Source organism: Rousettus aegyptiacus, unplaced genomic scaffold (genome assembly GCF_014176215.1).
Source record: "Rousettus aegyptiacus isolate mRouAeg1 unplaced genomic scaffold, mRouAeg1.p scaffold_m13_p_4, whole genome shotgun sequence".
Lineage (NCBI taxonomy): Eukaryota > Metazoa > Chordata > Mammalia > Chiroptera > Pteropodidae > Rousettus > Rousettus aegyptiacus.
The window spans coordinates 147,181,512-147,199,008 of record NW_023416307.1 but is presented as its reverse complement, the minus strand read 5'-3'; the positions used below and the strand labels follow the sequence as shown (position 1 = coordinate 147,199,008).

Below are 17,497 nucleotides of genomic sequence, written 5' to 3'. Positions count from 1 at the left end.
TTTAATTATTTAAAAGAACATTGAGGCAATTAAACTTTTCCGACAAATACCACATGAGTAAAGCAGAAGGGCAGAAGTAATATATCAACTGTTTGCCATTCAAATGGCTCATTGAGCCTCTAGCAATCATATGCTACAAATAAGATGTTTATATCACATGCAAATTTAGTGCCTAGAAAAGCATTAATAGTAAACTTTCACACAGCTCACTGGTTTATGGTCTTTAATGACTACGCCACAAGGGAGCAATTGCTTCACCAATACCTCATTTATCTTCTCTGTATCTTCCTCTATAGTTCTTAATTCTATTAAGCAAATGGTAATACAATTTCTTTTAACATGTAACTACTAAATGGACAACAGTAAGCTAAAATATATTTATAAATAAATAAATGTTTAATCATTTACATTACTTTGAGTTGAAATCTGTCTTTAAAATAAGACAGACACAAGATATTGAATCCTGACATTAAAATAATATTTAATTTATAGATTCACTCCAGCGTACACAGCACAAGGCTACTGAATTATTATTTGATTGATTAAAGCCTTGTGTTTCAATTAGACATGTATAAAAGGGAAATTGAAAATGCTATTTGGATTTCAAATCCATTCTCATAACCATTCTACCATCAATGTGTAAATATGAAGAATATAATTTACAGAATATTAAGTACACTAATATATTGATAAACTAGTATACTTATACTAAAGGTCACTAGAGGAAAAAGAAAAATTCCTATAAAATTAGTTTTTAATAAGTATAGTCAGGAGCATAATTAATGAATGAGTTAATAATTTTCCTAATGTAATTATTATTTAGAGGTTGGTCTTTAGTTCACTATATGTCGTGCATGTGTGTGTGTGGCATATGCGCATTCATTACTATATCCTTAACAGACACAGAGATACTAGACACATCTTTATTTTTTCTCCAAATGTTAATTAAAGGTAGTATCTTTTATATTCTTTCTTAACTTATCTTTAAATATGCCTACTGTATTTTTAATTTATGCTATTATAATTTTTATCTCTACCATTTCTTTTTCTTCATAGTCTTCTTTTTATTGCATCTACTTGTAACGGAAACAATGTTTTTCCTTTTTATCTCTTTGGGATATTAATTAGTTATGTTCTTTTCTACTTATAGAATTATTTATTTTTCTTCTGATTTCCTTTCTCTTTAAAATTTTACCTCTGACCTTCATATTAAATGTTTTCTCAAATGCCTGGGCATTCCTGGTTCTTAGCAATATACATTAAACTGATATTTGGAAACTCACTGCATGTGTTTTTTGGGGGATAATGTTAGTGTTAGAGCAGTAGTTGCACTTGTTGGTTGATACGTTTCATTGTAAATTGATCAGGCAGGGAGGTGGCTATTTACTTGTGGGACCACCCAAGGTCAACGGCTGTAGGTCTTAGAGACTTTTTTTTTTATCTTGAGCTGGTTAGGTTCCACAGAGAAAAGTACTTTAATCTTGTGCTCAATTATGTCATACAAAGCTGACTTCAGGGGTTTTAATATGGAAAGGAAGCTGGGAGCTCATTTTTCAGCAGGCAAATTGTCACTTAATCTCTTGTTTTCAGTGTTGGAGTATTACCTCTAGCCTTCCTTGTGCCTCATAGTCATAAGTCCCAAGTCTTTTTTCACTTAAGATCTTGAGAGACTAAACATCCAGGCGTCTTCCAAAGAGAAAATGAGCAAGTCACTTGGCTTTGTAATGAAAATGAGGAGATCCAGATTTCTCACTGCTCCTTAATCCAACTTTCAACCAAGTTTATAATTTTCCACTTCCATCTGGCTTCAGAAGTACCTGATGCATTAGCTCTGTGTGCATTTTAGGGTGGGATGGAGGTGTGGTAGGAGTCATCTTGCTTCTTTTTGGTTTTCATTCCCCAACCACCACTGCCACCAGCTCAAGTTCTATTTGGCTTTCTCCGTTCCGTCAATTAAGGTACTTCTTAATTATCCTTCATTCTCTTTTCCCAGTCTCTCTCCCTCCCTTCCTCTCCATTTTGTGGATTTCTGTCATTTTGATGGGACATAAAAATCATCAAAACTAATAATAGTAATAAAATAGTAATGATAATGATGTGTCATTTTCTAAAAACTTCCATCAAAGAGAGTGACCAGGAGACAGGAAAAGACCACAACAAAAAAGGCGTCTCAGTCCATTCAGACTGCTATAACAAAATACTGCAAACTGGATGACTTACTAATTACAGAAACTTATTACTCACAGTTTTGGAGTCTGGAATTCCAAATCAGGATGCCAGCATGGTTGGGTTTTGGTGAGGATCCTCTTCTGGCTTGCTGGCTACAGATTTCTTGCTGTGTTCTCACCTGTAGAATGGGTTAGTGAGCTCTGTGGGTTCTTTTTGGTAAAGGCACTAATCAAATTCATGAGGGCTCCATCCTTATGGCCTAAGCACCTCCCAAGGCTCCTACCTCCTAATACCATCACAGGCATTAGGGTTTCAACATAAGGATTTGGGGGAGACACAATTATTCAGAACAAACCAGAAGAGCAGTGGATCGTATGGTGGGATGGCATGTGCATTGAAAGAGATTTTCATTTGGGTCTTGGGGAGAAGAGAAAAGAAATAGTTCAGCAAGAAACATTAAGGACAGTAATCTAGCCCTCCCTCAGGCCTTATGGCAGTTGGGTTGTGGGAGAGAAAAATGGCTATCATGTTAAGGGTTCCTAAAGAAACAGTTTCCTAGAGTGGGTCAGGTGACAGTGAGTTCTAGAGTTGAAGGAAATCTAAAAGAGGTTGAGGAAGTAGAGAACTTTCTTGATGCCATTTGTAGTGTTCCAGAAATGATGATGGAAAGTTTTGAGAGTTTGGCAACAAGTGGAAATTTGTGTTTATGGATATACAGGACCGTTTGAGGAAAATGTCCTACTATTAATAGATTATGTGAGTGGTGTGGACATCCAGTGATGATGGAGATAATGATGGGTGTAAGAGTTTGTCCTGGCAGCTGAGGGAAAGGTGAGTCATCATTTCTAACTACAGCATCCCTCTCAGGGCCTGGTCTCTTGTGTCATTGTGATTGGTGGGACAGGGATACTCCTGTATGGACTAAGCCAAGAGCACACTGGACTCCAGGGACATCCTTGATAGATGAAAGGAAGTGGTGTGGTTTCCTCGAGCGCACCACAAACTCCAAGGCCTCCATCCACTAAACTGTGACCTGGATCTGCCATCAATGATGTGTGTGTAACTCCAGAGAGCATGTCTGGGCCTCATTTCCCTCACCTACAAAAGGAGGACGCTGGCCTACTTAGCGCTTCTCAAACTTTTCCTCCACACATCTTTTGGAGATGTGCAGGTGGCCTGAATACACTTAGCATTTATCACATTTTAGCTTGACATTCAATGTGAAGTTTAAATGGAAATTATATTAGTCCATGTGGTGTGATCATTTCTAGACATATTAATTGAGTTTTACTTTTTCTTCTCTAGAGAACATGCCAAATTAGAGCTATGTGTGTTATGTTTCCTGTATTTCCCCATTTCTGTTTCAAGGAGGTTGCCAGATCCTTAATTTTCTTACCTTATGGGTTTTTTTTCAGAGTGTAAAAGAAAAGCTGATGAATGTTGATCATTCCACTTATTTGTGGAAGTCTAAAGTCATGGAGCAACCTCTCCTAGGTGTGTACAATTGGATAATTAAGGGGAAAGAGGCATGGTTCATGAGGAGTGGGGGATTTCTCCCCAATCTAGGAGGAGGATGGAATTTGGGATCTGTGCATAATGCAGATGTGGGACCCCAGTCCCAGCTGCACCCAGAAGAGTGTGTGGTATACAACGAAGGCTTTACCCTTGGTCTGGGGGCTCCGGCACCAGGGAGCTTCCCATGTCTGACTTTAGCTCAGTTTTTTCAGCATACTCTGGTTTTACAAGCAGGGTATCAACAATGGACTGGGATGGAATGAAGATAAATCAGTCCTTTTCCCATTTGGAAGACTTCATGGAGGACTCCCAGATTCTTGAGAACCCTACCAGCTTTTGTGCCAGCCATGTAGGGATCACTGAGTCTTGTTTAGCTAATAACCTTGGTTAACTCTCTTGGTCTCCTTTCCATCACTGGGCAAATGAGAAGGTAGGTCCGTATGATTTCCATGGTCATATCCAGCTTCAAAATAAAATGTGATTCTTTTCTATCAGACAAGTATACCTGCCCTGACGATTCCCTCAATGCTTCCTCCCTGTTACCTTCTAAAACAAGGCTACACCCTGGATGAGCACCAGCAGGTTTACTAAGCCATCGCACTCTGCCGATCTTTGCCAGCTTTTTTATATTCCTATGTAGTTGAGTGCTAGGGAGTTCATTCTGAGCATTAAAATTAGGAAAAATTGAGTGATTTCTTTGTTCTTCCGTCTAGCAGAGCCAACTTAAAAAGCACGACAAAAATAGCATGAAACATGTTGTAAAGAATAAACATTCAAATCTGTGGAGCTCAGCAGCATTTAAAAAAAAATAGAAGAAAAACTAAGACTTTAAAAAGAGCACGAAATTAAAATTAGTAAGTTTTAGTAAACAGTAAATTTAAAAAAAAATATTCGTCTCAAGGAAAATATCCTAAAAGAAATTTTCTCTTTGGGGCAGTCGAAAATAAATAGTTGTACAACCCTTTTAGTAAATGCAGTTAAATCTTTGGAGAAAGTGAACAGAGGCAGAGTGAATAGATACATCCTTCATCCTTTCTCTAGCTTGCTGTCTATCGCCTTTCCCTAAATAAACCAGAGATACAACAGTCACTGACCCAAAACAATCAAAATGACTCTTTATGCGTCCTTAAGCATGGGGAAACTCCTGCAAATATGAGTTTCTCTCTTCACACTAATATGTGGTAAAAATGGGACTTGAGCCCCCATTTCAACATCAGCATCATAAACATCATTACTGTTGCAAAAGGTAAGCAATGGCATTTAGTCAGGATTACATAGATTAATGGTGAAGATTTTGGACTCAGAGACTTAGGTTCCCATTTCAACTTGGATACATATTAAAAGAAGTATCATGGAGCTTTCATGAAGTTATAGATGTTGTGTTTCCCCAAACCACATAGCTGAATCCAGTTCACCCTGGCCGATTCTTAAAGCTTTACATCAGTGCTTCAGTGTGAGGACCTTGTAAAGTACAGATCCTGGTGCAGTAGGTCTTCGGAGGCTCTGGAGTTCCTGCATTTCTGACTAGGTCACAGGTGATGTGGATGCTGCTGGTACATGCATGACTCTGACTAGCAAGGCTTTCCACCACACCCCAGTAGAATATAATATGCATCTGTGGAAACTTTTTAAAAAGCATGATAAAAATAAAATTTCCCCAAACCATTTCAGAAGTATCCCTGTGCTCATTGTAATTTGCAAAATAAAGTTGATGCTAAATCAAAGTCAAAGGTTTTGTGGAGGTTTTAAGGCAGGAAAGATCGTATCCCATCTAGCAGGTGGGATCAGGGGAACGTCACAGAAGAGAGACACTTTCCATGCATGGAAAGATAAGAGGATTTGGAGAGGTAAAAATGGAGATGCCATTACAGCAGTTGAAATAATAATAGAGCAACAACAACAACAGACATCTTTATGGCACGTACTGTCTGCCAGGCACTAAAATTTCTACACATATTAACTCATTTTACTCTCAAAACAACTCTATGAGTGACATACTTTATGACATCATTTCATGGATATAACTGGCATAACTGGGGCGCAGTGAGGTCACAAAGCTAGTAAGTGAAGGAGCTGGGATGTGAATATAGCAGGCAGGCTTCAGAGTCTGTATGATAAAGCACTCTGCCATACTACATCATCGAACAGAAAATATGTGGGATGCTTATGGAGAATGGTTTAATTCACCTGGGGATAGCATGAAGGGTACATAAAATATAGAGAGCAGGTGGGAAAGGAGCCACAGAGCAGTCAGGATGCTCATGGGAAAAAAAAAAAAAGCTAAGAAATTTGGACTGAATTCAAAAAACCATTCATGCTAAGCTCTGGCATTGGCTCAACTCTCTCAAAATCCCTACAAAAAGGGATAACAATAATATCTTAAGCATGTTAATAAAAGTCTAGATCAACACAGACATGGATTTCAACAGACCTGAGTTCAATTCTTTACCCTTCCATTTGGTAGTTGTCATCTGTTAAACAAATGGAACATTGAGCTTCTGATAAACAGTATGAACATTTTCATCTTTTTATGGTTTTATGATTTTTGCAATACACACACATATGCCCACAGTAGTGTTGACTCCCAAATTGGTAGATGGGATGTGAGAGAAAATATTGCCCATCACTTCAAAGAAAATATCATAGCAGGCTTCCCAATGACACTAAGTGGCCCTGTGGCTGACACACAGTAAGCCATGAAGGAGACCTAAAGGCAAGGCCTAGAACTGAAATAACGTTTAGGGTTAATGTCAAGTGGCTGGCTATTTGAGCAGAGAGGCTAATTGGGAGCTTCGGCCACTGTTAGCATGTGACTACTCTTGAAGCCAAAAAAATATTGGGATGACTCCTCTCATTCTGTCCTTTGTCTTTGTGTCACTGACCTTAAGGGAAATCAAAGAGCAGAGGGTTTTATGTCTGACATTCTACCCCTCAAGTTTTTTTCCTTGCCATCTCTGACACCTGACTCTTTCAGCCTTTCCGTTAAGAAGCATGAACAGGGACTTGAGTCGAGCAGAACTTTTCAGAAGCTCTGGGTCTATATGGACTCAGAGAGGCATCTTTCCTTTTTATTTCGCACTAGATGCACCCCACGATGCACCCAGGGTTAGAGGACGTTCATGTTCTCTGTGAGCAGTAAAAGGGGGGACGCCAGCTCTCTCCCAAACATAGCACCTGTGCAGAACCACACACACTGAAGCAGGCCCTCACTCCAGTCTGCCAGGCTACCAACGCCACTCTCTGATTTTCTTTCCATATTGTCATATCCTCAGAATTGAACACTATCCAGATATAAACCGGAAGGTGCTTCGGCAGTGATGTTTTTCCTCTCAAGTGCAACTTCAGACTGTCCTGGGTAATCCTATGTGCCTCTTGCTGGGCTAAGGGCCCTGACATCCACATCTCTCCTGGGTTGGACTTCCACAGCTTCACAGGAAGCCGTTTATACTGTAAGTAATTTCATAATAGCGCCACTCAATTGAAACCTTATCATCTCAGGCATTGTGCTAACAGCTTTAAAGACATTACACACCACTTAAGTCTTAGAATAAAATAGCAATTGATATTTCTTTTTTACAGCTAGAAAATTTAAGCAAAGTGCTAAATAAGTAAGGGCTTAATAAATGTTTACTGCTGTTAGAATTATAAAAATTGATTTTATAACTTTGCGATGCCATTTGGTCAAACGTGTGTAACAAGGTACATTCCACTGTGGGAGACTGGCATGTCATTGTAGAGATCATGTTGTGAACGGGCTGCGATGGAAATACACACACACACACACACACACACACACACACACACACACGATAGCATGATTGTATCACAGAAGAGGGTCTGATTTAGATTATGTGGTTCAAGCAGTGTGTACCGCCCTGGAGAGAAGTGGGAGTTGTTGGCCCTGCCCCCAGGAGCATTTGGAAAGGTATAGGGACAGTTTGTTTGTGATAATAACTTGGCATTTAGTTTGTGGGACCAAGGAAACTATAATCCTGTAGCACTTGGGCAGTATCTCACAACACTAAATGCCATGGTATTTAAATGCACTGTATCCTTAGTGAATTTTTGTTTTGGTTCATCTTTCCTGCGGATGACTGAGAGTGTCTTTTAATCTCCCAGTGTGACTGCATATTTGCCTAGTTCTTTCTGTGCTTCCTTTTTCTTTATATTAACATATGTTATTAGATGAATAAATTTAGAATTATTACATTTTTCTGGTAAATTGAATCATATTTTCATCTCTAATAATGCTTTTCCTTAAAGTCTGTTTTGCTTATATTACTGTAACCTCAAAAGTATTTTGTTCTTGGTTGGTGTTGGTAGGGTATGAGTGTTTTGTGTATGTGTTGTGCATGCAAGTTTTTTAAAAATAAACTTAATTTTAGAACCCTTTTACAGTTAGAGAGAAATTGCGAATGTAGTACAGAGTGTTTTGATACATCCACAGCCAGTTTCCTCTTTGATTACCATCTTACAGCAGTATGACACATTAGTTAGAATTAATGAGCCAATGCGATTCAGTATTATTAAAGTCCATACTTTATTTAGATGTCCTTAGTTTTCGCTGAATGTCCTTTTCCTGTTCCAGGATACTTACAAGAAACCTATCACATTACATTTAGTTTCCATGTCTCCTTAGGCTTCCCTTGGCTGTGCCAGTTTTTCAAACTTGTCTTTTTTTTTTTTTTTTTTTAATGACCTCAATGGTTTTGAGGAGTACTTGTCAGATATTTTGTAGAATGTCTGTCGATTGGGATTCGTCTGTTTTTCTCATTATTGGATTGGTGTTATGAGTTTTGGGAAAGAAGATCACAGAGATCAAGTGTCATTTTCATCTGTCATATTAAGGGTACATGCTCTGAACATGACTAATTACTTTTGGTATTGACCTTGATTATACAGATCACTTAGATGAAGCAGTGTTTGTCAGGTTTCCCTTCACTATAATATTGCCTGTTCGCCGCCCCCCTGCCCTTGCATACTGTACTATTTGAAGGAATGTTACTATGTGCAGCCCATGCTAACAGTGAAAATTACATCTACCTTCTTAAGGGCAGAATATCTAAATAAATAATATCTAATTCCTTGTCTTTTTTCTCTCATTTATTCAGTCATTTATGTCAGTATGGATTTGTGGATTTTGATTTTATGCTTTGGATTAGATCCAGACTCCCTTACTTTTTTGCTCAAATTGTTCCAGCTCCGGACATGTACGCTCTTGCAGGTCCCTCCTGTGTCCTTTCGACGTAACCTCATCATTGTGAGTACTTTTTCAGAAGGACTTTATTACTTTCTGGCCCTATAAGATGCTCCAGGGTGATTTTGTGTATTTGCAACCCCATTTCTAGAGTCAGTCATTTCTCCATGGAGCACTGGTTCCGAATACTAATGGAGAACAACAGTATTAGAAACAAAGATCTGGTATTAACTGCGCTTGTTGCTATTTTGGTATTATTGCCTCCAGGTCCTCTCAGCAGACAGAAGGAAACACATTTATACATTCTAACCTGTGTATATGTTCCAATCTATAAATTTTTATCCATGTAACTATACGCATCTGTATTCGGTTAAACATGAGTTTATACTGTTTTCAAATCTAACTCATTATTATAAATAACATCCTCATCTCTTCCTCTCGCTTACCTATAAATTCCCATTCCAGCCGTAAGAAACCTGGATCTGACCATGTACCACTCTTTCACTTAATTGTTCAATTCCAGTATAAAAATAGCAGCATTAGAATCATTAACTCATAATTCAATTAGGAAAAAAGCTTACCAACTAAGTACAGTGCTTATGTAGAGTTTGTTTTGCCTTTAGTGTTACAGACTCTGCTCATTTTTCCTCTACCTCCTTCAGTAAGGTTTCATATACTGTTAGAACAGTTAGAATTTTTGGTCATATTCTACATTCCATCCAGGAATCCCCTGACTTACTAAATTAGTTTTTAAAATTTACATATATTAAAATTTACTGTTTGACCTGTAAAGTTCTATGGGTTTTGATCAGTGCATAGTGTCAGGTATCCACCATTACATTACCATACAGAATAGTTTCATTGCTTTAAAAGATACCTTGTACTTTAGTATTCAACCCTGTTGCCCACTGAAACTCCTGGCATCTGCTAATCCTTTTATCATCACTAGAGTTTTACCTTTTCCTAAATGTTGTATAATTAGAATCATACAATGTCTAACCTTTCAACTTCCATTAACACTATTAGTATATTTTCTTCCTTTCCATCCCTTATAACATTGCTGTTATTCAGGTGGCATAATTACTCAGGTGACATAATTATTCAAACATATTGTTACTATTATTACCTTAAACAATTATTTTTAGATAAACTAAAAATCAAACAAAATGTTTTATTTTACATTTATGTTTAGCCGTTCTGAGGCTATCCTTTCTTTATGTAGATCCAAATTTCTGATCAATATAATTTCCATTCTTTCCAAAGAATTTCTTTTAACATTTCTTGCATGACAAATATGTTGATAATGAATTCTCTCAAGTTTTATTGAATGAAAAGACTTTATTTTCCTTAACTTTTGAAAGATAATATTGTTGCACATAGAATTCTAGGTTGGTGGGATTTCCTCAATACTTAAAGTGTTTCACTTCGCTATCTTCTTCCTTGTGTGGTCTCTGATGAGAGGTCTTAGTAATTGTTATCTTTGTTCTTCTGTAGGCAAGGTTTCCCCCTCTGGCTTCATTCAGGGTCTCTTCTTTGTCTTTGGGTTTCTACAGTTGGAATATAATATGTCTAAGTGTGTATTTTTGGATATTTATTCTGCTTGGTGTTCTCTAAGCTTCCTGGATCTATGATTTGGTATCTGCTATTAATTTTGAAAAGTTTTCAGCCATAATTACTTCACGTTTTTTCCCTGCTTTATTCTCTTTCTTCATCTGGAATTCCAATTACTCTTATGTTACATCTTTTAAAATCTTCTCACAACTCTTCAATGTTTTATTCCCGTGAATTATTTTCATCCTTTTTCTGTCTTTGGATTTAAATTTGGGAAGTTTCTTCTGATCTGTGTTCAAGCCCACTGATCCTTTTCTTGGCCATGTCTGGACTACCAGTGAGTACGAAGAAGGCATTTGTTTCTATTATAATATTTTTGAATTCTAGTATATTCTTTTCATTCTTAGAGTTTCAGTCTCTCTGCTTATATTACCTATCTGTTCTTTCATGTTCCTACTAGCTTATGGCTCCAGAGGTTCTTAGCTGTGACATTCCGAATTCACCTATCTTTCTAGATTTCAGAATGGTAGTTGACCCTGTAAATTCATTTTTCCAATGGACCCAAGAATAGTCACTGATTTTCATTTCAGCTTTCTCTTGTTGCACATATGGAAATGAAAATGTATTTTTAATTATTTAATTTCACCCTTTTCTTATCTTATATTTTAGAATATTTTTTAAACATTATATAGTTATTTTTAATAATTTGGAGTATTTACTCATATTTAATATAATTACTGATATATTTGCACTTAAATCTACCATTTTGTTATATACTTTTATTTCTCTTACCCTTTCTAGGTTCTTTTTGCTTTCCTATCTTCCCTTTGAAGTATTAACCTTTTAATATATTGCTAGATAAATTTGGCAAAACTTAAGGAATTTTATATTTTTGTTCATGTGTAATACTGGTCATTTTTTGTTCATTTTTCAATTTATCTTTGTCAAATTTTAGTATCAAGGCTGTGCAGTGTTAATAAAATGAGTTGAGAAAAGTTTCCTTTTCCTTTGTATTTTAAAAGAGTTTGTGTAAGAATGGTTTGATTTTTTTCCTTAGGTACTTGATAGACTCACCTCTGAAGCATCTGGACTTAAGGTTTCCTTATTTAGAAAGTTTAATATTATTACAATTAACAATGTTTTCAATAGATAAAGGATTATTTTGCTTTTCTATTTCTTTCAGTAGTTTTTATACAGTGTGCTTTTCAAATAATTTTCATGTATATTTCCATAAAAACTGCCCATAATAACTTTTATTATACTTTTAAATTTCTGTGATGAAAACACAGATCTGTAAAGATGCCATAGTTTTCTATATATAGAATAATATCTTCTCTAGATAATAATCACTTTTCCCTTGTAATATTTATTTATGTCTTTTGTTTTTCTTGCCTTATGGTACTGGCTATAATTTCCAGGACAATATTTTAGAGATTTTTGTTGTTGTTGTTCATTACATATAGCATCGTTTCTGTTTATTTATCTGTTAATCATTGTATATTGGACATTTATATCTACCAAGTTCAAAAGCTAAAAAGCCAAGTGTTAAAATATCAGCATGAAAAAGAAAATTATTTAAAATACATGGCATTTTTGCAAATGAACTAAAGTGAAAGTCTATAACTAAAAAAATCTGTAATAATTGAATTTAAGAAATGAATAAGAGAAGATAAGGAGACTAATCAAATATAGATTAGAAAGTAAAAGTTATCAAGGATGCAAGGACACACAAGAAACTCAAGTTCCGGGAGAGCAGAGAGAAAATAAAAAACTACCAATACTTGAAAAACTAAGGGCTAAGAATTTTTCTAAAGAAAGGTATCAAGTTTCAGATCCTAGACACATTAATTCCAAACAAGTAAACAAAAGATGCCCATACTGCAACATATCATAATGGAACTGTAGAATACTAAAGATAAAGAGAATACTTTCAAACAGTGACAAATACCTGACCTCTTACTAGTAACAAAGAAGAAAGTAGAATGATACATTGAATGTGTCAAAAGAATACCTACCAACCTTGAGTTCTGTAGTCAGAAAATGTATATTTCACAAGTGAGTGAAGACTAAAAAAATCACTAGCTTATACTTCAAAGTTAAAAGTGAAAAGTTATTATTTGAGAAATAAATTAAACTAAAAAGAGGTTGAGAGATCCAGGAAAAACTAATGAGCAACAAATGTAGTAGAAGTGTGGACAATAAACTTTGTATAACACAATTATATTAATGCATTACATTGTTAATATATATATAACCAGAATAAAATATATTTTGGGAGGTGACAAATGGAGTTAAATTGCTCTAAATTTCTTGTATTATCGAGGAAAAGTTTAACAGTACCAATTAACATTAGAATTCAGTAAGTCAAATAAATATGTGTTGTAGTTTCTAGGTTATTATTCACTAGAAAACTGGAAAAGAAATATATAAAGTTACAATTAAGTGGAATTTGGAATATAAGGGGAAATTGATAAATTATTGTTTTTTAATCTCAAGTATGTTGGACAATGTATATGAAAGATTATTTGTGAAAAAATGAAGTTATTTTGGTGTTACTTTCTTTGATAGAATAGTTGCTTTTTCTAGGAGGCTGGGCAATAGTAGTCTGAGATCACTTTTTTCGAAATGGAGGGTTTAAGATATTCTGGGTCCTCTCAGATTGCCCCAAGGCTAAATGCAGTCCACACAAGGGCTGTTAGGCTTCTAGTCCATTTTTATTCCTAGGGTGCTCTTCTTAGGAGTTAGATATATAATCATTTAATGTTTACTACCGATTTCTTTTTCTAGTGTCTTGTTAGTAAGATCTTGGTTCGTCTAGAGTTTGTTTTCAAATAATTCTAGAAATTTTTGTCAACAATATTTGTATAGCTCTTGCATCTTCAACATTGTTTGTAGCTTTATTCTTGAAGGAAAGCATGACTGGATATCACTTTCTTTAGAACACCAGACATTTTGCTTCCCTGTCATCTGGTGGTATTGTTGCTGTGGGGATATCTGAGGGTCATCTGTTAGCCCTTCCAGAGCCTCAGGAAAAATAATAAAGGAATCAAAGGCACCAGAATTGAGACATTAGAAATAGATCCAATAAATAATGGGATCTTGCATAAATATGATACATGAAATTAGTATAGTAAAGGTGAATCATTACATAAATGATATCTGAAAACTTAAAATGCTTATTAGAAAAAAAATCCACATAATGTACTTCTTGTCTACCCACACAAATTTCAAAATAATTATTTAAATATAAAAAAGAAGAGGGTCAATATATCATAAGAAAACATCAGTGAATGAGGGATTTCTTTCTAAGCATGACACAAAATCCAGAAGTTAAAATAAGTTTTAAACATTTTTATGATTAAAAATATTACAAATCAAAAACAAAACACTAGGCAAGACAACATAATTGAAATCAGCCAGTATCTTTGATACACACAGAATTCTTAACATTTATTGGAAAATTGAAATAACTAAAACTAAAATTGGGCACAAGGTCTGAATGAATAATTTGGTCTAACAGAAGCAAACACATGGTTAATACATAAAATAAACATTTAACATTAAGGATAATTAAGGAAATACTCTTCAGAAATACCTTTTTACTTATAAGATTGGCAGATTTGATAATAACAGAGTCACAGTCTCTTATACCCAATTGTGAAATAAGAAAAGATCTGCAATTCAAAAACTGGTTTTGTAAACTGGCACCTTTATCTGAGCTGACAATCGACATCATCTAGATCTCAGTACTCAACCTACCAGTCACTCAACCTGTTGCCTTTTTATTTTATTATTTTGTTTCTTTTTTCTTGTTTTATCCTTTGGGTTTTAATCACACTGACATTAAGGATACTTTATGAGTAAAAATAATTTTGGTGGAAGGTAACCCGGTACAATATTTCTAGATAGAAATCTGGCAATAAGTGCTACGCACGCACGCACATACAAATCCTGTGCAGCAACAACACTTCTAGAACTTTATCTTACTCACAGAGTTATTGGTACAGAGGGCATTTATTATACTACATTTTGCAGTAGCACAGAGTAGTCTGATGTCAATTATTATGTGACAAATTAAATCAATCGTGATGATGCCATACAACTGAGCAGCAATGCAGCAGATTTTAAAATGCTAAGAAAGCTCTTTATGTGCAATTTCCAGGCTCTTTCGATACTCATAAAGTAATCTATTACAAGAATGTTAAATTTGTTTTGCAAAGAATATCATTTCCTCATTCTAAATTTTCTGTTAAATTAAAATTATGGTACAAGCATGCTGCATACCTATGTAACAGTTAAAAACTAATGAAGTAAATTTTAATATTTTAATTGAAAAAGATCTCCAAGCTATATATATCAGGTGAAAATGGAAAAAAAAAATGCTCTGGATTGAATTTCCTTTTCGTAATTTCTGAACTTTTGATTATGTTAAAATAAAAATAATGTCCTGTGGCGAATCGAGGGACGGGCCTGTCCAACGTATAGGAACTCTTGGAAAAAAGTAGTGGGGTTCCTATGAGCATGAAAGCAACTGGCATTGATGTCTCTAATGCAGACAGCTGTGCCCAGTGAGACAAAGCTCATTCTCTCGAGGGTCTTTGGAAGCAAAGGCCACAGAATAGAAATATGTTGGAAATGAAAATTCATTGGAAAGAAAAATAGGTAAGAAAACTGCGTAGTAGTCCCTGGGGAAAGGAGTTCTCAGATATGGCTGGCAGATTTTTTTATGGGCCCAATTATAATCAAGATGATGAATGTTTTAGAAGCAGTATCTTTTTGTTAAAGGCTAATAAGACATTTGATTTATATTGCGTACTGTATATCTGTATATGTATGCACAAACCTACATGTGTGCATGTAAATGTATTTTTCACACCAATTATATATTAAATGACTATCAGCATATCATTTTTGAAGATATCACCAAGATTTATAATAGTTGGATAGATTCTAATTGATTTGTAACCTGGCTGTTAAACTAATTTAGTGTAAGTTAATATCAATTATCAATAAGTTATTAAAACATCATTGTGCCTTAACTCTTTCCATGCTTATAAAGTTTTCCATTAATATTAAAAGAATGGAAGATTTGTTTTATAAAGAATATCATTTCCTAACTCTAAATTTTCCAATTAAATCAGCGGTCCCCAACCTTTTTTGGCACCAGGGACCAGTGCTTCTATGAGAATCTAATGCCTGATGCTCTGAGGTGGAGCTGAGGCAGTGATGATAGCGCTGGGGAGCGGCTGCAGATACAGATGAAGCTTCGCTTTTTTGCCCACCGCTCACCTCCTGCTGTGTGGCACAGTTCCTAACAGGCCACAGACCTGTACTAGTACCGGTTTGTGGCCAGGGGTTTGGGGACCTCTTGTCTAAGGCAAGACCTGACCCTCCCTAGATCAGGACAGGAGCATACTGTAATTCTTTCTCCTTCTCTGCCTTGCATTTCTGTTCTTTATTCTGTGAGGGTCTCTTGCTTCTACAGTAGAAATGCCTTCCAAGACTGGGAGGGCAGTAAGCTTCTGGTAGCCTTGGCCTCATATTCTAAAAGCCCCATTATCCCTTCCTAGCAGTATGAGGTCAGGGACTTATACTGGCACAGGTAGGGCCATGTTTTCCATCCTAACTACAGAGGCTGAGGAAACCAGGCACAATGATAGCTCAGTCTGTGATTGAGGTAGTGAGGACAACTCCTTTGAAGAACTGGCTATGCCACGATTTTAAAAAAGTATTATAGCATTGTGATTTTATAGTAGCAGACACTGAGAAATATCAAGCTTTCAATATCCTTAATTTTTAATTTTCTACTCTTCTGGCTTTATTAAGATATAATTGACATTGTAACATCAAGTAAGTTTGAGCATGTTGATTTAATACACTTATATTCTGCAAAATGATTACCATCATAGCATTAGCTAATATAACACCTCCATCACATCCCATAATTGTCACTTCTTTATTTGTGGTGAGAGCATTTAAAATCTATTGTCTTAGCAACTTTCAAGGATATAATACAATGTTATGCACTAAAATTGCCATGTTGTACATTATAGCCCTAGAACTTATTCATCTTACAACTAATTATTTATACCTTTTGGTCAACATCTCCCAGCCCCTGGTAATTACCATTCTACTCTCTGTTTCTATGAGTTTGGCTTTCTTAAATTACATGTTTAGGTGAGATCATACAGTATATGTCTTTCTGTCTGATTTATTTTACCTAACACTAACACCCTCCAGGTTCATCTATGTTGTTACAAATGGCAGGATTTTCTTCTTTCTCATGTCTGAACAATATGCTTAATTTTTAGGACAACATCTGATGTGTGTTTCTCCGTGTTCCTTATAATTCGGCAGACCTCTACTCTAGATATGCAAGCCAAAACCGATAAGAAAATGGTGCCCATGTGGCCTTAGGTTAGTCACAGCTTCTGTCCTCAGCCTGTCTGGACAGTCCGTCTTAACTTCAATTTCGGGGCTTGTTCTTCATACCTTTCCTGACTCCTGTCCTCCCTCACTTGTTTGGTCTTGTTGTTTTCTACTGCTTTTATCATTCTGGTTCTGGTTTATTTTCTCAGCTATGGTTATGGGTACCGATTTGCAATTTTGGGCCACTTTATGTAAATATCTTGTAAAGTCCATTAAGTCCCCTTGGGCCCAGCACTCCAGCCCAGGTCTGCACGCTGCTGTGACTGGGACTGCAGTCTGTGGTCAGTGCTTCGCTTTCCACAAAAAGCACATGGTCTCTACATAACATAATATCAGGTGTCCCCAAAACTTATAATTAAAGTGAGCCTCTAAGGATTAACATGATAAGATGCCAACAACATAAGCAATAAAGTGAGTCACTTCTGTAAACATCCAAGACATCAAAAAGTGTGTGTGGGTGTGTGTGTGGGAAGATAGATATTTGTAAATTTGGGAACATCCAATCTCTACTTTGGCAACTTGGATATAACTTTAGGAAGCAGGATTATGAAAACAATAATATAAAAATTTTATCAAAAATATTGCAAATTGTATGAAAAAAAGTCCTCAATAACTGAAAGCGACTGGTCCACACGG

General features: G+C 35.8%; 1 long non-coding RNA gene across 4 annotated transcripts in view; it reads left to right on the top strand.

Annotated features, from left to right (window-relative positions):
• The window catches only part of LOC118601671, a 224,105-nt gene that overhangs the window by 74,714 nt on the left and 131,894 nt on the right, over window positions 1-17,497 (top strand). For 2 of the 4 annotated variants that reach the window (XR_004950495.1, XR_004950496.1), the window contains exons 3-4: window positions 3,585-3,663; window positions 6,957-7,133. This is a non-coding gene — a long non-coding RNA (uncharacterized LOC118601671). Of the gene's footprint in view, window positions 1-3,584; window positions 3,664-6,956; window positions 7,134-8,884; window positions 8,945-17,497 lie in introns of all 4 variants that reach the window. The other 2 variants (XR_004950498.1, XR_004950497.1) reach the window with 2 other exon arrangements.